The sequence below is a fragment of the Desmodus rotundus genome, chromosome 6, assembly GCF_022682495.2.
Source record: "Desmodus rotundus isolate HL8 chromosome 6, HLdesRot8A.1, whole genome shotgun sequence".
NCBI lineage: Eukaryota > Metazoa > Chordata > Mammalia > Chiroptera > Phyllostomidae > Desmodus > Desmodus rotundus.
The window spans coordinates 11,343,438-11,370,296 of NC_071392.1; positions in this window are offsets into that span (position 1 = coordinate 11,343,438).

Below are 26,859 nucleotides of genomic sequence, written 5' to 3' on the forward strand. Positions count from 1 at the left end.
TGTGTAGCTACATTTATTGACATGGAGGGATGCCCATGACCTGCTATTTAATAAGGAAAAAAAGCAGAAGACCCTATATCATATTATCCAGCTTCATATAAAGTCATGTGTCTGTATTTTTTTTAACACTTTTACATTTTTTAAATGTATGTTTATAAACATGAAAATGTAAGATATGGGACTGTTTAGCTTGCAGTGGAGAAGATTGTTGGGGAGAGCGGGAAGAAGTGAAGGTGTACATGGTTATAGCCCTCAGGTACTTCCATTTAGCAGAAGAGGCAGTAAACTCAGAGTCCCTTCCCACTGGCTCCTCCTACTGCGCAAACGTAAACTGAGCACCTACTGTATGTCAGTCAGCAGGCTACGCACTAGGGATACACAGATGAACAAGACACTATGCCCTCAGGAGACCAGGGCAGAGTGGAAAAGAGATAGGTATTTGTTTCCTGTGACAGTGATAACAAGTTACTACAATCTTGGGGGCTTAAAAATAAATTAAAATTTTTCTTTTAAATTTTTGTTCTCTTAAAGTTCTGATACAAGTCGTAAATCAAGGTTTTGGTGAGGCCACACTCCCTACAGAGGTGCTAGGGGAGAAAGAACCTCTTCTGGCTTCTGGCGGTTGTTGACATTCCTTGGCTTATAGCCACATCACTCCAGGTCTGTCTGCAGCTCACTTAGCCTTCTCCTCTGTGTCCAAATGAAATCTCCCTCTGCTATTCTCTTATAAGGACACTTGTTATTGAATAATCCAGGATGACATCTCCTGAAATCCTTAATTATATTCTGCAGACCCTTTATTCCAAATTAGGTCACATTTCACAGATTCCTAGTGGACATATCATGGGTGAGGGAGGGGGAGGCATCATTCAATCCACTACATATGGCTAAACGAGTAATTAAAATAAAAAGTAATACAGTCTTTCTAAAAGTATGTGCAAGGTGTGGCAGCAAGAGATGGCAGAGAGTAACGACAGAGGAGAGGGCACTCTGGAGTATGTAGCGGGATGGAGCTCTTCGCTCAAGTGTCTGTCACGCCCAGGAGACCGTGCACTCTCTGTAAATGTGCTGTCCCTCAGGGACGGAAATGGTTCTTGATGAGACAAAATCACTTTTTATTGTAAAAGAATAGGTGTGTATATATGGTGCATGAACAGATATACAGTATATCTGTGGTGTTAAAATTCCATGGAGTAGGGGTAGAAGGCTAAAAATAAGGTTAAGGAACACTGAACTAGGGCAGAACTTCCACAGAACTAACGACCACCTCGCAGTCATCAATGGGTCAGCAAAGCGCTCATAACTGTTCATTCATTAATTGAACAAATAGATGAAGCTTCAGGGAGACAGATTTCACCTCAGTGGTGAAAAGCAGCCCCCTACAAATAGAGCCAACAGTGAACTAGTCTGCCCCCCAGCAGGGCAATCACCCTGTCCTGGAAGCCTTCAAGCTAAAGGAGGATTTTCATTTGAAAAACGTCGGGACTGGTGTGGAAATTTTTGTCAAGCTTCATCAGAGTATGACACATAAATGTCTCAATACCGTGAACGTCGTTGAGTAATCGTTCAGCTGCTGTGGCTCCCAGACAAGCCAAGTCCATGTATCGCAAGTCTGAACGTCCATGACGTAAGCAGGGGTGTCCAGCCTGCGGCCCAGCACAACATCGTAAATTTACTTAAAACGCTATGAGATTTTTTTGGTGATTACACGTCATGACATATTTCATGTGTGGCCCAAGACAACTCTTCTTCTGCCAGTGTGGCCCAGAAGTGCCAAAGGTTGGACACCCCTGAAAGCCCTAACATCACTGTAGAATATCTATCAGGAAGGAAATATTGTACAACAGCCTAATGAAAATTGGTACTATTGCTTTCAACCTACCCTTCTTTGCTTTTGCTACTTCACTCTTGCTATTATTCCCTTTTCCAAAGGTCCTAAGGACAGGAAAAACTAAATGAATTCACAAAGAGTGAGAACCTTAGACAAGGCACACTATTACTTTCAGGCTGTCATTGACAATACTTCCTGTTTGGTTTCGCTGCAAAGCCCTGGGGGATTCAACACGATTTAGAGAGGAAGGATCCCAGTGCCATCGCAAATTTAATACGGAAAACAAAGGCAAGGCCCTGTCTGCAGCACTTGCGAAAAGGCTGGATGTTTTAAAAATTAAGTCTTATATTTACATTAGGGAATGGTTTAATCCTCCTCTCAATTATCCAGAAATTGGGGAAGATAATTGATCAAAGGCTCCATAAATCTGAGTCACTTAGAGCAGCTGGTGTTTCACAGCCGACGTGTGGGATACCAAGGAAACCTTCAAAACAGGAAATATCAGACTCAACTCAAGAGAGTCGAGCTGTGGTGAATTTGTACTTTTCGGTTTCGCACAATGATTTTCAGATGTCTTCTGAAACCTGTGGCCAAGCGAGGGCGGCTTGGGCCACGCTCGCCCTGCGCTGGACTAGGGCGAGAGCCGGAGGCCCCGTGGAGCTTGCTTTGCCGTTGCCCAAGCAGATGAACCAGAGGGAAAGGTGTTTCAAATTATTCCATCCTTAAGCGAAAACAGCTCCACAAAGCCTTCGGTTTAAAAAGTACTTAAGCATCTGCTCTTCGTTTGGTTTTACTTCTCCGACCAGAGCCACACGGGATGGCACAGCCAAGGCTGTGGGGTCCACTCCTGTCTTAACAGGAGGAGAATTTATGCCCCTCAGCCCTGTTAACACCCTAAGATGCCAGGGGCATAAATCGTCACATTATGTGAAGAAAGTTGCAGTTTTATCATTGACAGAGAGCTGCACCCTTTCGTGGCTAAAACCTGACACAAAATTTCTCACTCTGGGGAACTTTTTTCCAACGGGGGAAAGAAAAATGTTGGCTCTGAAATCTCATACACCATATTCCAGCAATTTGATTTTTAAAAAAAGAGAGAAAGGAGAGAGAGAGAAAAGGTTAAACAACTTGGCAGCAGGTCAAAAATATCACCATTCTCATTTTTATAAATGTTTAAAAGTTGAATCTGGATTTGTTTTCTGAGTGCGGGAGCCTTGGGCCCGGAGCCAGCCTGAGAGGCTACAGCCCCTCAGAGACTCTTCTCCCTGGTGACGCCCACTCCGTAGCTGGAAGGCCAGTGTGAGGGTGAACTCCCCACAGACCGAGGCTTCTGGAAACACAGTCACAAACAGAGCCTCCACCCCAGCCTACCGCCAGTGAGCAGCACCACGCTAGCCAAACCCATACCAGAGAAGAGAAAGCAACGCAGGAAACGGAGACATCAGTGATTTCAGCTGGCAGATTTGACAATTGTCATTGTTCCCTAGTAGGAGAATGGTTGCTCCTTGTCCATGAGAAATCTTCGCATCTATTGGGAATACTAATCCATATTAATCGCTTAGAGGGTGCTTAGTCACATAAGAAATCGACTCTTGACTGTTCAAAACGAGCCAGTAAGACATTCCTCTGAGTGGAGAGCTTCACCAGTCACATTCAAGTGCTGTTTACAGGCACCGAATCAGAAATGCCTCGCAGAAAGGATAGTGACAGTCCCGTGACACAAAATTCAGCAGTATTCGCAAAAAAAGTATTTGCATGTAGTTTTCTGGAAACGTTATCTATCTCGGAAAGATAGATGTGGTGACAGCCAAGAGCCCTCAATCTCCCAAGCAAAGTCTTTCAAAATATCACAGCCAAATTATACCAGGGGCTTGTGAAAAACTTTAAATTCCTGAACCTCACCCGAAATATGCAAATCACCTCTCTGGCAGTGGGCTGGATCTGCATTTTAAACCCTCTCCCAGGTGATTGATTTTGATACAGCTTGAGAACCCCTTCCCCAGAGCAGCGCGCCCTCCACAAACAGTATGCACAATGCATTTAGAGGGGCTCTGCCTCAGCTTGGAAGAATCTACACAGTCAACAGGGACTCAGCGAATGTTACTGTGGTCATCACTTGGAATGAACATTTAAGAGCCTTTGGGCAGTTAGGGCTTCTTAATGGGAAAGAGGAAAAGCCGGGTGGAAACCAGACCACACCTTCCCAATGCCCAGCACTTGGGTAGTCACACACCTTGTCTGAAGGCTTTTCTCTAGCCGACATTTGAAACTATTTGAAAGTGAGTCTGTAACTCACCGGAAATGACAGTGGAGACGCAGTCAGGCCCTTCTGGGTTTGAGTCTGTCTCCATCGCTGTGTTTCTTAGTTCCTTTCTTGTGGTCAACCATAGGCATGACAAATAATGAAAATGAAGTTTATAAATTGGATTCTACTAGAAAGGGAGGCTAAACCCAAATGAGGACTTCAGGATTAGATTGAATACAGTTACGGAAAGCTGCCATCCAAAAAGAGGGGCTTGTTCTCATCTATTATTCTTCAGAGTTCACTGGATATAGCAGACAACTGACTGATTTGCAGGAAATCCTAGAAGCAAATAGGAGATAGTCCACATGTTTGAGGGGTGTTGCTGTTATTTAAACAGTATGCTTCAAAACAGGAATGGTTATTTTTATTTTTTGATCTTTCAGCTAGTAATTTTGATGGATTATGAGAACAGAAGCTAAATGTAATAAGGGGTCTGAACAAAACCAGACTTGTTTTTTTGAAAAAGGAAATGGAATATAAAGTAACTCATTTATCCCCAAATTGAGTCTCTAAGAAGCCATCTTATCTACCACAGATCAGGCCTCATAAATAATTTCTAATATCTGTGTTAGCATTTTTTTCGTCTCAGGGGGAGGTGTAAGAATGATTCCTGAGGACTTGTATTTACAGATGTTAAAAACTGGGAGAATGTTTTTGCCAAGACTCTAAAGCAGGACGTGTGGCCACAGTAAATAGAAAAATAATAGAAAAATTAAACGCTCTGAAAGGGTCAGGTTACAAAGGCAACAGACATGCCAGACTGTGGGAGACGGGGGAAGGGCAGAGACAAACGAGAAATACTGTTAGTAAATGTCCTAATCAACATTTATATGGCAGTGCATAAACTGTATATGTAACAAACTTTTAATTCAAATAACCAATTTTTATCAAACACTTACTATGTGCAAAGAACGATGCTGACTTGTTGATGCGCATCAGGGCTGTATATTTAAATTTCATTTCCTTTATAAGAGCCCACTGTTTTATGACAATGTACGAATTAGATCACTCAGTTACTCTAAGAAACATGACAAAATGCAGATTCATAGATTTGAAGCATTTCTTGGAGCCAAAATGTAACTCTTGGGTATGATTAACACATTAACATACCAGAGAGAACAAGCATTGTTTATGTGGTTATGCCTACTCTGCGTTCCAGAACCAAAGTCATATAAAATCTGCCAAATAAGGTGTCTATATGTTTATCCAGCTATATCCACCTGAAGTTGGGACTGCGCGAAGACCACAAAGGGTGTGTGAAAAATGGCTGAGCCCTAATTGTATAATAAGAATTATATGTAACATAGGCATACTTAATGTACAATAAACTTGAAAGTTTAATAAGGACAAATATACCTGGAGCAGAGACACATGGTGTAGGGTAATAGCCATGAGGTCACATATTCTGGCTGTGCTGGTCACTGGTGCATCCATAGCATTTAGCGTTATGCCTGACATAGGCTAGATATTCAGCAAACATTTGCTGGATGAACAAATGAAAGAATGATTGAATGAATGAAAACTACCCACCAGAAAGTTTTAAGTGGTTAACGTGGAATAACACTAGGGCTAGGAACATGGGTTCTCAACTGACATGGGCTTGTGTGAATCAGCAGTGCTGTGGCCACGGACACTGTGTGACCATGAGATTGGCCACATATGGAAGGACTGAGCGAATGAATATATCGAGGAAAACGGGAGGCGGGTTTCTCCCTGCTTCTCCCCCACTGGAAAAGAAAACTGCAAATATGGGAAGGGAGTTGGCCAAAGTGCATAGTGTTGGATTGGAATTGTGGGTATCACTGTGAACTCATGGTTTTTTAGATGATAGATAGATAGATAGATACATACATAGATACATAGATACATAGATAGATCTAGTTCTGTCTTTCGAAAAGGCCTAAAAACAGTGATACCCCAGTAACAAGGAGCACATCTAAAGCCCACATCTTAGCTACTAAATAACATTCTCCACTGAAAAGAATTAAAGCTTCTTGAAGAAATGGCTAATTCCAGAGAAAGTATAAAATCATCCTGAAACATCTTTTTGTGCCAGAACATAGTAACGTACTCAAAGAATAATAGAGATACATAAGCCAGCTTGGAGGGACTCATAATAGCCAAGTCTAGAACAATGTGAGCAATAAAATATTGGGTTGGCCAAAAAGTTTACTTGTTTTTTTCTGTAAGATGGCTCTAGTAGCTTAGATGTCTTTAACTTCATGCAAAACAATTTTGTTAGATTGAATTGTGACAGCTGTCATATCATAGCACATTTTAAAAAACATCAGAGTTGGTAAATTTTTGTGTAGCCATTTTAATATTGAAGATGGAAGAAAATATATAACATTTTTAGCATATTATGCTATATTATTTCAAGAAAAGTAAAAATGCAAACTGAAATGCAAAACAGCTTTGTGCAGTGTATGGAGAAGGCGCTGTGACTGATCAAACGTGTCCAAAGTGGTTTGTGAAGTTCTGTGCTGGAGATTTCTCCACAGTTGGATAGACCAGTTAAAGTTGATAGCAACCAAATCAAGGCATTGAGAACAGTCGATGTTCTACCATGTGGGAGATTGCCAACATACTCAAAATACCCAAATCAATAAAGTTATTGGTGAAAATAAAAAATGTCTTTCATTGTACTGAAAAAACCATATGGGCTTTTTGGCCAACTCAATAAATAACACGAGTAATTGATTATAATGTATTGAATACAATAGGAATTCATGATTCCATAGTGATATAAACAGCAAGGCTGACATTTAGGTCAGTACCTGAACGAGAAGAAGAATCATGAGAATCCCAGGCTGTGGGAACAACTAATGCAAGCTTCCCTTGGTTAAGATGACCTGGGTGTGTTTGAGGAACAGAGGAGGCCATCGTGCCTGAAGTTGGCAGAGTGGGCACAGAAAGGGTCATATGAGATAAATGGAGAATTGACAGGGTCTAGACTAGGTAGAGTTAAACCAGTGCAAAAAAGATTAGATTTTACTCCCAGTGTCATCAGAAGTCTTTTTAAGCATGCTCTGATTTACATTGTTTAAAACATGTATCTGACTGTTGTATAGAGAAAATATAAAGGTGCAAGAGTGGAAGAAAAGAAACTAATCGAGAAGTTATTGGACTTGCTCAGGCTGCAGAGGATGATGGTGTGTGGTAGAGTGGTGGTACTGGAGATGGAAAAAGTGGGCAGCTCAGGAATGTATTCTGAAGGAAGTGCTGACAGGTCCTGTTGATAGATTTAACATGGAACCGTAAAGAAAAGAAAAAATCAAGACAATTCCTAGATTGTTGGCTTCGGCGGCTAGTGGATGACGTGGCTGATTCCTGAGACGGGATGATTGGGAGAGAAGCAGATTTGGGTCTAAGGAAAACATCGGCAGTGCTGTTCCAACTGCCTTGACAAGTCTGAGCTCCCTATGAAATGTCCAAGCGATGATGTCAGATAGATAGTTGGCTAGAGAAAGTCTGAAATTCCAAGTAAAAGTCAGAGCTGGAGACACGTATTTGGGAGTCACTGGTATGTAAGTTATACTGAAGACCTTAAAATTAGATGAGATCACCCTTGGGGCAAAATATTGCTTGGGATTAGAAGAGGGCCCTGGTATGTGCTCCAAAACCTCCAGCATTTACAATTTAGAAGGAAAGAGGGGCCGGCAAAGGAGACAAAGGAAGAAAAGCAAGTGAGGTAAGAAGACGACCAGGAGTGTATGCATTGTGGAATTCAAGATTTTTTTTTAAAGAATTTCAAAAGTGAGGAAGTGTGATATAGTATAAGACTGCTGGGACTGGTAACATGGAGGTAATGGTACCCTTGCCACGTGCAGTCTCAGAAGGAGTAGTGGGGAAAGAGCCCCCCCCTGGAATGAGTTAAAGAGAGAATGTGAGACCAGGAAGTGGACGCAGCAGTTGTGGGCAACTCTTAAAAAGGTTTGCTAAGAACAGGGAGCAGAAAAATGGAGCAGAAGCTAGAAGGATGAATGGAGTAGAGAACGGTTTGTCTCTTATTTTGTTTTCTAGGCAGGAGACATGAGAACACATTTTTGGCTCTAGTTGTATATGCCCTAGAGACAGAGTAGACACATTTGGGATGCAGCAGAGATTTTCACATCATCAATGGACTGAAAGCGAAGGGACAGATACAGAGTACAAGTAAGTTTCTGACAGGATGGGGCAAAAACACATTATGATGAGAAAGGCAGGGAAAGGATATGGGTAGATAAACAAGTGGGAATAAAATAGGAGAATTACTATCTGACTGTTTCTATTTTCCTAATGAGGAATAAGATAGGGTTATCAGTCAAGAATAGGGATGGAGGGAGGAGCAGAAGGTATAAAATAGTAATTTTGCAGTAAATATGATTGCTGCTATGTTGAGTATCCATTGGAGATTTGAGACCAGAGTCTAAAGTAGGAACAGTCCACATAGCTCAGAGTTGTTCTCCAGCCAAGTGCCAGCACAGAGTCGGTAGTTATGGTTTGAAGGATTGGGGCTCTGCCAGTCAAATTCAGCAGGGATGAGTGTGCAAGAAGGAAGGGTGTTAAAAACGTCCAGAGTGGTGCAACACATCATTTTAGCTGAATATAGAGGAAAGTGAGGGCACAGGGGGTGGTGATTGGAAGTGATGAGTCAATGATTTGGAGAACTCAGCAAGGTCAATAAACTGCTAGTGAGTGAAAGGCTGAAGGACAGGGTCAAGGATGTGGTCTGCGGAGTGGATAGCCACAGAAGGTGAAGGCCAGGTCTTCGGAGCTGAGATGGTCGGAGAACTGTGAGGCCAACTTTAACTGCAAGATAAAATTCATTTTGAAATTGGATCTCTGTTTGCTAAATGGTCTCTCTTTTTCTGTATTTTACCACTCCTTCCAAAGTGTAAGATGAATAATTTAAAAAGAGTAAGACATAAGGTTAATACTCAGAAAAAAATTTATTCCTACTAAGTAGTCCTGAATTTTTAAAAATCTGTTAATTTTGCTAAAGTGCACCCAGCAATAGGGAGGATTGTTAGGCATTTGTAAGGGTCCACACTTGCTGTGGGAATACTCTTGTGTTTTAAAGGATGTGTGTCATTAGATAGCAATTTTTAAAAAATCTATGATAGGTTTAGAGAGAGAGAGAGATACCACAAAAGAAGGGAAAAGCTTTTTTCCTGATTTTTGCACAAGAGACTGCAATTTCATTTTGTACTGTGCTTGCAAATTAAGTAGCCAGCCCGGCCATTTAGTATGTATAACATTGATGGTGATGATAACGAAAAGGTGCGGGGGAGGGTTTGGGGGGAAGAAAGAGATAAGGGAAAAGAAAAGGAGGAGGTCCAAAAGAATGTTTTTATTCAAAAGTTAGGACTTCTTTAGCACTTACTATCAGGCAGTGTTCCAAGTGCTTTATGTACTTAAACAAATTTTACCCTGTCAACAATTCTTTGAGGTAAGTACTATGACGGCTCCATCTTACGCTGGGAGAGAGCGAGGCCCAGGGAGGTTACATAATTTGCCCGGGGTCTCCCAGGCCGAAAGTGTCAGCACCAGGATTCGTACCCACGTAGTCTTACTCCAGAGACTATAGTTCTCCACAACTTTGCCATTTTACCTTTCTGCATTATATGTCAATTACATATACTTGAACCTGCATCTATATTAATCATGATAGATATCAATTTTACCTGGAACTTTCAGAACATGAGTTCGCTTTACAGTAGTCCCCCCTTATTTGCAGAGGTTATGTTCCAAGACCCCCAGAGGATGCCCAAAATGTCAGACAGTACCACACCTTATGTGGTATACTATGTTTTTTTCTAGACATATGTACGTATGATAGTTTATAAATTAAGCACATAAGGGATTAACAACAATAACTAATAATAAAATGAAACAATTATAATGATATACTATAACAAAAGTTACCTGAATGTGGTCTCTCTCTCAAAATACCTTATTTTGCTGTCTCACCCCTCTTCCTGAGATGACGTGAGATGGCACAATGCCAAACCTATTTCTGAATCTTTGTGACCAACCCTTACCTGCAGTGAATGGGTTGGTGTCACATGTTTCTAAAGGTCCCTTGCTGAAGTCTCCATATAGGCTGAGGGCTTCTGGGTGCAACACGTTGCCATCAATAGGAGCACGTTTTCTTTTCATGTTTTCTATGCACCATCTTAATGCCTTTTCCATGTTAACTAAGCACTTGTCACACACTGTGGCCATGACCTTTGCAGTTTGATGTACCAGAGCAAAACTACCACGATTTCTTTTTCCTTCACAATTGCACAGGAAGAAGGATTGTTGTTACCACAGATCTCAGCAACCTCAGCATGTGCTTTTCTCCTTTCCTTATTAAGTCGAGAACTTTCACCTTTTCACTTAAAGGAAGTACTTCTCTTCTCTTTGGCGTGTCCAAACTGCCAGCATCACTCCCCCTGCATTTTGGGGCCATTACTAAGTAAAGTAAGAGTAACTTGCACACAAGCACTGTGATACAGCCACATTCAGTCTGATAACCCAGATACTGCTCAGAGACCGACCAACTGGAGCGCCCACAGCATGGGGACGCTGATGAATGGATAACTCATGTACAAGGCAGAACAGCGCAGGATAGCAGGAGATTTCAGCATGGTCCTCAGAACGGTACAAAATTTAAAACTTAAGAATTGTTTATTTCTGGAATTTTCCACTTAATATATTCAGGCCATGGTTGACTGTGGATAAATGAAACCTCAGAAAGCAAAACATGGATAAGGAGAAAACATATGTACTTACGTTGGCCTTTCCACTCACAGAATTTTAGTTAATTATTTATTGCTTAATTTAAGGATTGTCTTCTGATCTATGAACCCACGGCTAATGGAAGTGTTGAATAATCTTGAGCCTATAGTCTGAAATGAGAGTTCTGATATTTAAAATGTTATCTTTGCTTATATGGACAACAAGCATAGGCAAGCATAATTTATTCACTTCCCAATAATTATCTTGGCTGAGGATCTGGGCCTCCACTTGGCCTGAAACATTAATTAAAAAAAAAAAACAATCTTCACCACATTTCTTAAATTCTGAAATAGGTATTTATACAAAACAGACGCTTTATGCAAAACAAGTCATTAGGACTTGGGAGCGAGATCCCAGCTACAATTCAGAGGGAAGGGAAGCCCAACCAGGAACTCCACGGGGCTAGCCTCTTACATGGCCAAGGTGCTTGTGTGAGTTTCTTCTCACACTACTGGCTTTTATCTCTGCAACCACCAGCTTCCCTGGACAGGATCCTCTGGTGTTAAATGCCTCTGGATTCCCTGTTTCAGACTTTTCTCCTCTTCGAGAAGGGAATCATTTTCCCATCAGACATCTACAGCTCTTATAATATGTGGGGTTGGTGTTACCTCAAGATTGCATTAAAGAAAAAACCAATTTGTAGTAAAAAGACTTATAAAGGGGAATTATTTTCATTAGAATAAACATTTTAAAAATGTAGCTACTTTACCAGGTCCCGGGCTACCCAAAAACTTTTATCAATTAGTACTGTCTCCAAAGACAAGGGACAACACTTGAAAGAGACTATGTAAATAATACCTGTAGAGGCAGATTCCAGGGGTGATCATTCCTTTCTGTATGGTGCTAATCCTGGACTTCATAAGGAAATCATGAGGCATCCTGAGTAGGGTGGGTTGGGAAATGGGGAAGGGAGAGGGGGAGGTTTCAACTACTTTGACCTCCATCAACTCCAAAAATACCCCAGGAGGCTGCATGTACACTGAGAGCTAGAAGGGGCATTTTCATGATGGCTGAAGGTCCAACCTCTTCTCTATCCTTTGTCCAGAGAGCAACAAAGAATATGCTCTCTACCTTCCACCAGGAATCTTGAGAATCACAGAATAACACACCTTTTCACTCTTTTGCCCCAGGCTGTCCTGCAGCTTACCAACAATGAGCACTAAAAAATACTCCAAGGGATGAGTACAGGTATTCTACATAAGTAAGACAATGAATGAGGAGGGTAAGGAAACTAGGAGTCGGAAAACTAAACTAACATGTCCCATATCGCATAATTATGGATTGTGAAGCTGAGCTTCAAACTATGTCTGAATAAGTACAAAGTCAACACTTCTAGCTCCTGTGTTCTTCTGCCTCCTAAAGCAGAGCATCAGCAATTGGAGCTCTAGGAATTCCGAGACGCTGGAATTCAAAGATATAGGACCATGCCTCCTGCCTTAGCCCACCCACAGTGCCTTCTGAAGTCTGGAGTTTTGTGTTTTGAAATTTGAAGTTTATGGGATGTCCCAGGTAGGATCAGGGGGAAACTAGCTTGTTTGCTCTTTCACACGTGGAAAACAACAGCCAGAAGTCCAGCTCTGATTGAAAAGCAGTCACACTGTGCCCACCCTGGTGTCACGCTGCTGGGGATTCTTCTGCTTTACATTATCATAGGGTAATCTGAGAGGATTTGGGTAACCTTTCCAGGGGTACACAGCATTTCTCAACCTTTTGCATGAGATGCCAATTTACTACAGGGAGAAACTGCACAGAGACACAGGCAGCAGAAAGCAAAGAATCATCAGATGAATACTCTCAGAGGAGGAGATAGAATGAATCTCATAAAACACAGGGTTTTCTTTTGTTTTTGCCAAATACCTATGTGGGTGTCACTTTCATAAGTATGCCAGCCTCTTAAGTCATGACTTATCTTCCGAATGAAAAGCTGGCATTTTATGAGAGGCAAGGTTATGTTTACTGTTGGCCCTCCTGGGAGCCATCTCTTCCAACAACTTTGTGGGACAAGTATTACTATCCCCATTTTGAAGATTAGGGTACCGAGTCTTGGAGAAGCTCCAGGCACCCTGCTTCCTTCTGCCACATACGTTTTACACTCTGAATCAACAATTAATTTTGAAAGTATTTTTAAATGTAACCACAGTAACAGCCGTTGAATCTACTATGCTCTACAAAGCAGCAGAAACGTGTTATAAAAATAGTAAGTAACTCTGCCAGTTAAATACCAAGAAAGAAGAAATACCCCAGTTGAGTAAATCTCTGAGAGCACCTCCTGGGGACTTCCTAGGCCATGTCTCTAAGCTAAAGCCAGTCTGATGGCAGGAGAGGCCCTGGGTGTCCGATGTATGCAGACACTAGCCAGGATCTGGCTGCGTGTTTCCATAGCATTCACTGACTCCAAACAAAAACAGTATTTAACTCCCAAGCTCCCAATCCTGATTGATTTTGCTCTTTCTTTTTTTCTGTCTTTTTACATCCAAAGTTAAATGATAAACTGTTTATTACTGACACAGCCTTTTTTCCCGGCCCAGCAGTCTCCCAGACGATCTCTTTGGCCCTGGTTTTCCCAGGCGTCGTCAGGCCCATGGCGGCTCCAGTAACTCCTGTGTTTGTCTGCAATTGCTCCAGGCAGATGTCTGAAAATCACCCACTGACAGATTTATGCTCGTCAACCTCTGAAACACCCTCCACCCCCACCCGCAAACCATATCATACTTGTGGGTGAAAGCACTTGGAGGCCAAGTGCACCAAGTCCTCTCAAGCACATGCACAGCTAAGCTACAGAATTGCAATGGCATCCCGCCTGACTGCCCGCCCTCCGCTACATTTCCTTATAAACCCCCGGGCTCCTCGGCAACGCACGTTTTCCTGGCCTGCTTTCTTCCCAAGATCTGGAAAGACTTGGGTCTCCAGGCTTTTGAAACAAGATTAAAAGGTCTCTTTTATAGCAACTTGCAGAAAAAAACTCCTCAGAGGAAACGTGGTTGGCAGGTAGAAAAACCAGGACCTGTCTCCTTGAAAATCACAGCTGTGTTATCTTTTTCCTCCACTGATCGCTTCCAGATTATCTTTCGGGGCAGCCTGCCAATTAGCCAGCCCTCCATGTCACAGAGCCCGTCTCTGCAGCGCTCGCGTCTCCGCAGAAGGGAGCACGTTGGAAGAAGTGTAGGCAGGCGAAGTGCAGAGCCCGGGGAGGGAAAACTTGGGAGTGGGTGTGCCCTCACCACCGCACGGCAAGTCGACACACGAAGGTGAACCAAGAGCCGGTGCAGCCAGGCAGTTTACTGAAGCCTCCAGAGGAGGCCAAACACAAAAGCTTCCTTTCTGAGGGGAAAGAGGATTGAGGCTGCAAGGAAAAACAGAGTAAAAGCACATCCCGTGTGAGCCTCACAATGATGAAACCTGGGGTTGGAGAACAGAACCCCTTATTCAGTGTCTCTCGCCTGCCTTGGGCAGACAAGTTCTCCGCGGAGAAGCTGGAAGCATGTTCTTTCTCAGGCTGCTTGGCACCTGGCCATCGCTCAGGTCTGACCCAGGGCAGTGGTGAACAACAGGCAGCCACCTCTGCTTTGGATGACTGGGCCGAGCAGCCCTCACCGCGACTTCTCTGGAAAGATCAATGAGAACGAGATGCTGGCAGGTCCAGGGTATGTTCAGTGAAGGTCACTAACCTGGCCACATAGAAGGAACAGAGGTTTATGGGGAAAAGTTTTGTGCTGCATTCCCTGTTTTTGATGCCAATGCAAAGAAACTGTGCCCCCAGAAAGCCATTGTTTGGGCAGGAATCACCAGGACATTGAAATAGGCACACAAACAATGGGGTATTCCATACCTACTACAGGCTGTGACTACACGAAGCACCAAGAACAAAGTCTGTCCTGCTGACTTAAAGAACTTAGAATCAGCAGCTCCTTAACTATGCCCTGAAGGGTGGCAGTGACCCACAGGAGCTGCGTTCCTGTCTCTGGAATAAGCTTAGAAAATACTTCCTTAAACAAAGTTGAACAGGTTTCTTTAGTGGGGCTCTTCACAGCCCTCAATATGCTAATGTGCCTGTTAGCAGCATTTGCCAAATGTACTGACCACAGCGCCTTTTGCTCCCAGCTTAAGCTCTCATCGGACATCTGTGATCCAGGGCACACTGCTTTAGGCTCCCAGTAAGGAGATAGTGGGGACTCAGGACAAGAGTCCTCTTTAGGAAGTGACCATCTGGTTTTCTTTGTCTTGGAGTAAGGATGTCACCGTTTGCTGACCTTACCACAAACTGTATGAACTATTACAAAGGCATGTGTTGGTCTCCAGGCTGAGGGTGCTGAGCGTGTCCTACATAGCATCCCATTACACTTCACACCAATCAGTGGGGCAGGTATGACTCTCCCGTTTTCCATGGACAATGAAAATGAAGCTCAGAGAGTTCAAGGTCACACAGGAGTGGTGCTAGAAAGCTCTATACCTAGATGGACCAAGATTCACACGGCACAGTTAACAGCAAGAGATCAAGCATTGTAACTTGGGCCAAGTGGTGAAGATGGATAATGAGGAGAGCGCCATCTCCAAGGGAAGAACACCCAGGTCCCAGTACTGAAATTTCCAACCCTTGAATGCAAAAGAGCAGCGTCATTTCACCTGGAAGTGTTTCCCTAAAACATGTCTGACTTAATAAGACTGGTTGTTAATAAGGCACTCTGCTGTGCCTCTAATTATTAATTACTATTTTCCACCAAATGTACCCAAAACAATATCCGTGATCTTTCCTCACATAACCACAAAAATTAGCAGATTAGCCTCTCTTCAAAGGCAGCGAATACCTGCTCTTTCCTTAGAAGCATAGATATATTTCCTTAAAAATGAGGCCTTGGCTGAAGCTTCACTAAAAAAATCAGCCCCTAAGAATTCTTTTCTGAAACATTCTGCAAACTTTTATGGGGGTTGCTTTGGCATGGTCAATATTTTTTCAGTGGTGTCAAAGTTTTGTGCTTACCAATTCCTATTAAAATTATATATTTTTGCAGTTTCCAATAAAACTCATTGTATGGTATGCTAGAATAAATCTCAAAATCTCCCCGAAGTGCTAGAAACTTTCAGATATATGTCTATGAAATTTTTATTTGTCGAGCAAGTTGTGTGTGCGCCAAAATATGCATTTCATTGCTAGAATGGTCATAAGTCCACAATGCTGTGGCAGAACCAGGGCGGAGCACTGAGCTGCCCATCACTAAACATCCACACCCATCAAGCCGGAGTGCCTAGTGTAGCCTTCCAAAGGAATTCCTGAAGTGGCTGTTCACTTAGGGATCTCCCATCCTTAAACACAGTGGGCACTCCAAATACATGTGTTCAATTCAACTGGTAATCCCAGGAATAGAAGATCAGGTTTCCCCCCTTAAAGTGGTTTAAGGTTTTTACCATACTTAAAATGTATCAACAGTCAGGTTCTCGTTTACCCTTAGAATAGAAAATTACAAACCAAACCTAACAAAAGTGCTTTTTGTTAAGGCTGGGATAAGTCCTTTTTAACTCTACTGTCAAAGACACAGGACAAAGAGTGTACAGGTAAAAGCAGTAGGGAGACAGAGTTCAGATTAATATCAGAACTTTCCAGAAGATTAAGTGTGTCAGTGCTATGGACGATCAGAAGATGGGTGAACAGTCTCATGGGGTAAGAAGCTTTTTGTTCAACATGATCTAAATCAGAGGTTCTTACAGTGTGACCCCCCAGAACAAGCACATCACCATCACCTGGGGACATGTTAGAAATCAAAAGTCTCAGTCCCCACCCCAGAAATGCTGGGGCTGAGGCTTAGCATGTGGGGTGTAGCAAGCCGTCCATGTGGTTCTGATGCCGACTGAAGTTGGAGAAACACTGGCCTAAACTACCGCTTGGCAAGAATAATGCAAAGAGGATTCAACCAACAGATGCGTAATTGGACTGGATGGCCATTCAACCCCGTAATTCCATAAGTCTAGTAAAGTTCTTTGGCCTGCATTATTTCCTTTTTGGAAATGAGGAACCAGCAGCCTACCAACACTCATATCTGACCCCTGGGCAACACTATGAATTACGTAAAGGGACCAAAACATATTATCACAGCTGTTAGAAGCTCTGACATACAAATGTCCTGAGGAGCTTTATAAAAATACTAATGCCTGGCCACCCAGAATCTCTGGAGATGTGGCTGCAGGCCTAACTTTTACCATGTACTTTCCCATTATCTCATTTAATCTCCACAAGAATCTTATGAGATAGGTATTATAACCATACCCATTTTTATAGATGAAAACTAAGGCTTTTAGTGGTAGGATGACATGTCCCATTCACAGAGCCAATAAATGCCTGAATGGGATTCAAACCCAAGTCTCAAGACCCATGTTCTTTCTCTTCACCCCTCCTCCCCCCTTCCCATGTCAGAGACTTTCTGGGTGCTGTGGTCCCCCAGGCCACCATGATGTCCTCTGGCTACATAGGTCTTGTCACATCTGCCTTCCAGCCCATGCCCACTATTTCTTGTGGCTCTCTTCCACTCTGTCTCCCACCTCTTTGAAACCTTGACAGTGGGTATTTTATTCTCTCCCAAAGATGCTTCCAGCTATCTGCCCTCAAATCCACCCTCCATGAGCAAAATAAGGGGCTGCCTTTGGGTTGTGAGATAAGAGCAACCAGAAAGACCTTATCAGCCAGCTGGACACTAGTAATTCAAATTCTACTTTTCTATCAATTAGCTAAATATTTTCATCCATCCACTGAAATTAAATGATGCCACAAGGAAGAACACATTAGGTTGGTAACAGCCAATTCCATCTTAGATCCCAAATTTACTAATTAGATCTTTTCCAACTCAGAAGAGGGTCTCTACGTGAGTCAGAGGAATAAAGGGGTACAGAGCGCAGGTCCCTTCCAACGCGGACTGACCCTGAAGAAGGTGGAAGGACAGAGGTAACAGTGAGGGGCACCATGGGAATGCCAAGGCCTGTGGGGAGGGGCCACATGAGCAGCGAAATTGTCACTGACAAGAGAAAATGAGAACTGCAGAGACAGTGCTTGTCAGTTGATGATTTGTTGAGGGGCACGTTCTGGTCAATCAGTCTGTGCCTGGTTGTTTTAGTCAGGTCTTTACTTGCGAGCAATGGAAGTCCAGAGAGGTGGAGTAAATTGACCAAGAGTAACTGGCCAGATTTCGGCAGAGCCAGACCAGCACCCAGAGCTCCTGACTTCCTGTTTTCTAAAGGAAGTGTGCCCTAACGTGGAACCAAACCCAAGTCAGTGGGAAACGGGGGAAATTGAAGGAAGAGAGCAAGCATATGAGTGGCCACCGAAATTCCTATGGTAGATTATAAAGAACATCCTATGTGACCAATTTATTTTAATTTAAAAGGAAGACAGCTAGAAAGAGTGACAAAAGGATGACAAGAAGATGTTTTCTCTTTTTATTGTTTTTGAAGATTTTATTTATTTATTTATTTGTTTTAGACAGAGGGGAAGGGAAGGAGAAAGAGAGGAAGAGAAACATGGATGTGAGAGAGAAAAGTCGGTCAGTTGCCTCTTGCATGCGCCCCTACCAGGGACCAAACTCACAACCCAGGCATGTACCCTGACCCAGAATTGCACCTGTGATCTTTCACTTTGGGGGACAATGCCCAACCAACTGAGCCACACCAGCCAGGGCAAGATATGTTTCAAAAGCACTGCATAAGGCTTTTTGGTTTGTTGGTTGATTTGTTTGAATCCTTGGGGTGATCTCTACAATGAGCATTTAGGTTTTTGTGAGGATTTGTTTCATTTAATCCATTTTTAAATTAAATTTATAGGGGTGACATTGGTTAATAATATCATATAGTTTTAAGTGTGCAGATCTACAACACATCATCTGTATATTGCACTGTGGGCTCACCCCCCAAAGTCATGTCTCCTGTCACCATATATTCGACCCCCTAAACTATTTAGTTCCCTTTGGTTTCAATCCTCAGGCCACAGCTAATGTCTGCATGTTTCTTTGCAAATAGATCCTAAGGGGGCCAAGAGTCCGTGGAAAAAGAACTGAGAGAGAGAGAGAAACCGTACCGCCCTGCCTCAGGTGGGAAGACAGCCGAGGGGAGCTTGGTCACAATGCCATTTCCACTGTCTCCTTAAATGCTGCTTAGGCCCAACCTCACTGGTCTCACAAGATGACTGTTTGTCCCCAAACAGAATCTGTTCCTTAAAACAAATTAAATGTCACTTGTGAATCCTGATGCAAACAAAAGAGGAAACAGATATTTTTGAGACAATGGGGAAAATGCTGTTATGGTCTGAATATTAGATGATACAAACTTCTTTCTTTTGCAGTTCTTTTTTCTGTAAATGTCCATATATTGATGTAGAGGTAAAATGACATGATGTTAGTGTTTTAAAATAATTCAAACAAAAAGAGAGGAGGGAAAAGGAAATACATGGGGTAAACACGTAAGATAACAATTTGGGTAAACACATTAATGAGTACGTTTGAAATGTTGTAATTAAAGAACCCTCATACAAATATATATACAATATACACATGTGTACATACATACACACATATGTACACACGATTGACCCTGATCAACACAGGTTTGAACCACATGGCTCCACTTATACACAAATGTTTTTCAATAAATATACAGTCGGTCCTCCATATCCCTGGGTTTTCATCTGCAGATTCAACCAATCATGGGTCAAAAACAGCATTTTCCACCTGTGGTTGGGAATCCGCGCACACAGAGGGCCGATGACAAGCATTGGTCTACACCATCTTATGTAAGGGATTCGCACATCTTTGGATGCTGGTGCCATGGAGGTCCTGGGGCCAACCCCCTGCGGATATTGAGTTAAGGGTGAGGAGTTAAGTTGTATGTGGATTTTCAACTACATGGGAGTCAGTGCCCCACCTCCTATGTTATTCAAAGGTCAATTGTATACATATGATACCTCTATTCTTGTAAATACTCCTGAAAGCAAAGTTTATATCAAACTCAAATTTTCGTTATCTAAAAAGAATGCTAGACCTTCTCTGGGTCACTCCGCCTGGCCCAGCTTCCCAGATGAGGGATCTAAGGCTCCTCCAGAGCTCTTCCAACTCTTTACTGGCTCAGCCAGGACTGGAATCTGGTTCTCCAGACTCTCAGGCCAGAGCTCCTACACCAAACAGCCACCAAAACAGTGTAAAATCACTGTTTTCTAATCCTTGTGTTATAAACTCCAACACAGCACCTCACTGTGATTATTGTGCAGAAGTGAATCTGATCAAGAGAAAAAAGAGTACTTCCTATCTTATTCAGAGGAAAATTTTACATTAAATGATTCTCTGCCATTTTCTCCAGCCTGACGCAGCACCACCCTCCCCTCCAGTCTTTCCCCAGCCCCCAGAACTGCCTCCCTTGTCCAGTCTCTTTGCACCCTTTGCTGCTTGTGAGCTCACGGAGCATGTTGTGGCATCTGCGACCGCCACCCCCCTCGCCCCCCCGGCCGGCTGAAATCTGACTCAGTGTCAAAGCCCAACGCAATTCCGCCACCTCCAAGAAGTCTCTCCTTCCTCTAGACACCCCTAGCCCTTCGTCTGAGCCTCTTTTACAGTCTTTACCGCTTTCCTTCTTCACGGTCAGGCACATGTATGCCCTGCCTTTGGTGGCCTCATGTCAGGCATGCTATGCCTGCAGGGTGAGAAACCAGAAGGCAAAGGAGGAAGCCAAGGACCAAAGAGGCCACGTGGGGCCGGAAGCTATCACCAGGGATGTGGCTGGCTCTGGAAATGATGATTTCTGGAAACCCCCATGTGATTTCCAATGCACTTGAAGAAAGTCCGAACTTTTCCTTGCTGGGGGAGTCAGTTTCAAGAGGAGCCAGCCTCAGGGAGAAGTGAGCTCTCCTGGCATCGGCAGAATCGAATCAGACAGCTCAGGAATGGGCACCAGGGCAACACCAACGAGGCCTCCAACCTGGGAAGCTGGTGAGTGTTATTCAGGTTGTCAGCCAAGAGCCTGGGTCAAGGACAAGCCTCTACCCCAGCAGAGGAAAGTAGGCATGAATCAGGAGCACAAGCCAGGAAGGCAGGCAAACCAGCTGGGCATGTGTGGTGCGATCAGGAGAAGAGAGGAGGGCCGGAGGCTAAGGCTCCGTGGGCAGGTGCCCCGGCTTGTTAGTGCCGCTCAGATTCATTCAGGACATGCCCAGAGCCAAATGCTGGCGCTACAGGGGAGTATTAGTCAGCGTTCTCCAGAGAAACAGAACCAATAGATGTGTACATATGTATGTAATATGTAATACGCATGTGTGTGTGTGTATAACAGCATGCTGGCATGCAGGAGAGCCTACATTCCCGTCTGAGTCCAAAGGCAGTCTGCTATAGGATTCTCCCTTGCTCAGAGTTCTGTTTTTGTTGTTGTTTTACTTAGACCTTTAACTGATCAGACAGGGCCCAACCATACAATTACAGAGGATAATTGGTTTTATTCAAAGTCTACCGATTTAAATGCTAATATCACCTAAAAACACCCTCAAAGAAACAAACAGAATAATGTTTGACAGAAAGCTAGTGGCCAACCCAAGTTAACACATAAAATTCACCATCACAAGAAGTGAACAGAAAAAGTCTCAACCAAGTACAGAAACAGGAAGACTGATGAGAGGTTACTTATACCCGGATGACAACGCAGGTCCTGATACAATCTCTGATCTCTGCCACGGGCAGGAGAGAGCTGGCCCAGGAGCTGGTGGGGCTGGACCCAAGAGGCTGTGCTGGGACCTGGCAAGGACAGACCTCTGTGTGAGCTCTTGGAGAGGAGGGACCAAGCACTTCATCACTAGCGCACGAGCTCTGGGGCCAGACTGCCTGGGCTGGAGCCCAGCTCCACCACCAGCTGAGTTGGATAAGTTACTTCTGCACCTCAGCCTCCTCCACCAAATGGGGACAGCAGTGACATCTAAGTCAAACGAAGAGGTCCCTAAATTCGAGCTAAATATTTGCAAAGCACAAAAAAAGTATTGGTGCAGCCTGGCACGATGTAAGTGCTATAGAGCTGCTTGCTAGTATTATTTGTAAGCACTACAGCAGCTTACATATTACACTCTACTTATGAAATTTCAAATTGAAATTTTCTCCAAATAGTGCACAGTGAGAAGGAACTGAGCCATGTAAAGACTCTGTCTTACACCTCAGTCTGGTGTTTTTAAGAAAGCAAATCTATTTAAGTTACCTAATTAAAACCCTTCTAAGCTTTCCCACATCCTTAGGAAAGAGACCCCCCATCCCACCCCAAAGGCCTGGGTGATCTGCCCTGGATACGTCTCTATACAGACTCTTATCTGTCCCCTGCAGGTTGCCCAGCCTTGAGTCACACCAGGTTTCTCTGTGCCTCGAGTTACCTTAGCGCCACTGCAGGGCTGCTCCCTGTGCCAGCAGCAGCAGCAGCAGCAGCCGCAGGTGCCTCCCTGTTCCCCTGCCAGCTCCCACTCATCATTCAGGGTTCAGTTTAGGTAAAAGGCCCCCGAGACCAAGTTAACTGCGTCTGTCATGTGCTCCTGTGGCCCCCTACTTTTCTTTGTACATTAGTCAATGTATTTGGAACTAGACACTCAACCCTCATCTGTCTTCCTCCCCACTCGGTCAGCTCCCTCAGATCAGGCACCAACTTTGTATCATTCCCAGCTGAGCCTTTGGGACCCAAAGTGGTGCCAAGCACACAGTGCTCCCAAATACATTTTGAAAAAATTTAACAAATCTCAAGATGACAGGTTTCAGCTCACAGCCAAGTCTGACTGATTCGTTGTGGGAAGTCGAGAAGGATTCTCCAGTTCTGCCCTATGGTGGCTGAGTGTGAAAAGCCTGGTGTGGCTGAGGGGGCTCTGTTGGAGGAGCAAGGGCACCTGACATCCATCTCTTTATCTGCAAAGAGTTCACATCTCACAGAACACTGCTTCAGGTTCAACAGCAAATGAAAAGTTCGAGGGTGGCTCTTATCTGAATAGGCAAAAGCTGCTGGAGCCACACCTATACTGCCATAGCAAACACACCCAAATCTGCCACCTCTTAGATGCCAATTTCCATCATCATTCTCACATCTCACATGCATTCATGAATCCCTTTTTGTGACTATAAAATTGTATCTGCATGTACTGATGCGGATTTTTTCATGTCCCTCTTAGAAATGTGTGCCGTCGTGAGTGGGAAAGACCTTTGCTTTGGGAGGTCACCCTGGATGACAGCAACTCACCTGGGCTATCGCTTCAGAAGGGAGCCGAGGCGGTGGTGTGGAAAAGCGGCAAAGTTTAAACTCAGACACTTCCGCCATTTGATGGCCTGTCAGATGCTATCAGGGATAGCCCACTCCCTTCCAAACTTCAGTGTCCTCCTCTGCAAAGTGGGGACGTATAAAAGAATGACACAGTGTGCCCTTAGAGAGCACCCGGGAAGTGGTAACTACTATATTGGACAGTTGGTTTGTTTCTGCTGGCTGTAGATAAAAACAGCAACTGTTACAATTAGTGACACTTGGGCTGGCTGCAGCTAAGCTGAGGAAAGAGTCTGGCTTTCTCAAACAGGTGGCACACAAATACCATACAGGGGTATCCACCGAGGCACTTGTTGCACTAATGAAAAACTGCAATGAATCTGAATTGCTATCAGCACCCAAATGACTAGATCAAAGCAAGTTCTACAAAAGAATGATCCCGTTTTTTTTCATTGTGGGTATGCCTGCTTATAAACACATTCAGGCTCACACACAAAATGTTTCAGATGTGTAGGCAAATATCTAGGTGGATTCTCACATAACATTATTTGTGACCTCTGGGGAAACTTTATATACTTCCGTATCATTTAAATTAGTTGACATGGCAATGTATTATATCATCAATCAACCAACAAAGCAAATGAATGAATGAATGAATGATGATTCTGCACCCAATTCCAATGCATGGTGGTGGTTTTCCCACAAGTGGTTCTCCAACACCAACTGGGTGTCCTACAACTCAACTCACTTCTGATGCTATCTACCTGGACATAGTGTCAGATCCCACAGGTTAAGGACGCAGTCTTACAAGACTGTCCTGCCCCATTCAGATGCCATTTGCAAGCTCAGGTTGTTACCTGTGCTTCTGACCCATTGGCTACAGATGAAAGGGTGCAATGACCCCCTTCTTGAGTCCAATTAATTTGCTCCAGCATCTTACAGAACTCAAAGAAACAGCTTACTGACTACATTACCAGTTTATCATAAAAGGATGTAACTCAGGAACAACCAGATGGGAGAGATGCATCTGGGGAAAGGGTGCTAAGCTTCCGTGCCCTCTCTGAGCACACATCCTCCCCAAACAGCCGTGTGTTCACCAATCCAGAGCCTCTCTGAACCTCATCCATTTGAGTTTTCTACGGAGGTTTCATTCCTCAGGCCCTAATCCAATCATTGGCCTTTGGTGCTTGAACTCAATCTCAAGTTCCTCTTGCCTCCGGAGTGGGACTGAAAGTTCCAACTTTCTAATCAAGTGGTTGGCAGCCTCCATTCTTAGGTGACCTGGGGACTTTCCAAAAGGTGCGTCACTGACACAACAAAAGGCACCTTTATCTCACTTATCTGTTAGGAAATTCCAAGAGTTTTAGGAGGTGGGGCAAAAACCAAGAAACAGACAAAGACCGAGTGTGTATTTCTTCTTATAAATCATAATGTCCTAGTAAAAAAGTCAATTAAAATTAAAAATAAAGTTTTAAAATAAGACAAGACAGGTGCTATTCACCTTGAAAGACTGACACAGAGGAAGCCAGGGGAGGGTGGGAAAGCATTGTTCCTGGGAGATATGAATGGATGAGTCACCAGCAATCCAATGAAGTCACTTCTGGAGGCGTCAGAGTGTCAGCCAGTTTCTTCCCGTGGTTACGATATACTGTGTCCTCCAGGACAGCCCAAAGGGAAGACAGCAGCTTTGGGTTAAGTACACACTCCTTCTCAAAACTGCTGGGGCAGCTCAGCTGAGCTACAGAGAGAATTCCCAGGGGGGAGCCCATCTCTCCTACATCCACATTGATACTGGAAGAAACAGAGGGTTGTCCTCCAGACCTTGTTCGGTAGTGGGAAGCAGGTTTTCCTGGGATGTCGTCTGAGGAGAGCCAGAACAGAAGAAGGAAAGAGCATCAGGTTAGAAAGAGGAAGCCAAAAAGATTGAAGATAAGAAAGTCATGGGGGTGGATTCAGAACTATGTTCCAGCATGAAGAGCAGAAGACATTATGAAAGTGAATTGTATAAGACATGGACTTAACTTCACTGAAAGAGGAATGTTAAACATTCTCCAGTTATGTTTTAGGATGAGATTGGCAACTCATAACTTTGTAACTTAGAACAGGGCACTGTAAAAAATAAACTTTTTTACAATTTGTATGTTTCCTAATTATGTAATTTGACAAGCATCTCATAAATTTGGGAACTATGAAAAAAATCTCAATGAAGAAAATCACATAAATATACTGCCCAGAGATAATCACTAAACACACTTTGGTGTATATACTCCCACCCTTTCATTTCTACAAATGTATGTGTGTGTTTTTAAATATATTTCATTGATTATGCTATTACAACTGCCCCATTCTTTTCTCCTCTTTATTTCCTTATGCCCTTTACCCACCCTCCCACCATCATTCCCCCACCTTAGTTCATGTCCATGGGTCATACATATAAGTTCTTTGGCTTCTCTATTTTCCATACTATTTTTAACCTTCCCCTATCTATTTTGTACCTACCATTTATACTTCTTATTCCCTGTACATTTCCCTCCATTCTTCCCCACTGATAACCCTCCATGTGATCTCTATTTCTGTGATCTGTTCCCATTCTAGTTGTTTCCTTAGTTCTTTTTGGTTTTGTTTCTGGGTTTTTTTTAGGTTTGGTTGTTGATAGTTGTAAGTTTGTTGTCATTTTACTGTTTGTATTTTTTATCTTCTTTTTCTTAAATAAAACCCTTTAACATTTCATATTATAAGGTCGTAGTGATCATGAACTCCTTTAACTTGACCTTATCTGGGAAGCACTTTATCTGCCCTTCCATTCCAAATGATAGCTTTGCTGGATAGAGCAATCTTGGATATAGGTCCTTGCCTTTCATGACTTCTAATACTTCTTTCCAGCCCCTTCTTGCCTTCAAGGTTTCTTTTGAGAAATCAGCTGATAGTCTAATGGGAACTCCTTTGTAGGTAACTGTCTCCTGTTCTCTTGCTGCTTTTAAGATTCTCTCCTTATCTTTAATCTTGGATAATTTAATTATGATGTGCCTTGCTGTGTGCTTCCTTGGGTCCAACTTCTTTGGGACTCTCTGAGCTTCCTGGACTTCCTGGAAGTATATTTCCTTTGCCAGATTAGGGAAGGTCTCCTTCATTATTTTTCAAATAAGTTATCAATTTGTTGTTCTTCCTCTTCTCCTTCTGGCACCCCTATGACTCGGATGTTGGAATGTTTAAAGTTGTCCCAGAGGTTCCTAAGCCTCTCCTCATTTTTTGGAACGCTTGTTTCTTCATTCTGTTCTGGTTGAGTGTTTATTTCTTCCTTCTGCTCCAAACCATTGATTTGAGTCCTGGTTTTCTTCCCTTCACTCTTGGTTCCCTGTACATTTTCCTTTATTTCACTTTTATTTGGGCCATATTTCTTTGTCTCAGCAGCTTTCAGCCACTTCCCCTGTTACCCACAAGCAAATTGGGCCCTTCTGGTGCTGATTCCCAGGTGAGTGGATTTGTGTATGTTCTAGGACCCTGTGGGTCTCTACAATGAACACTCCTTTGAGGCTGGGAGTTTCTCCTGCTGCCTCAACCCCCACAGCTTTTTTCAGTCAAAGGTTTTGAGGCTTTTTTTCCCCACGCTGGAACCATGGGTTGCATGGTCTGTCTCACTCCCCAGTTGTTCCTCCTGGTTTATCTGCACACAAATGTGGGACCACCTACTCCATCAGCCACTGCCTCGCCTGGTTGCCAG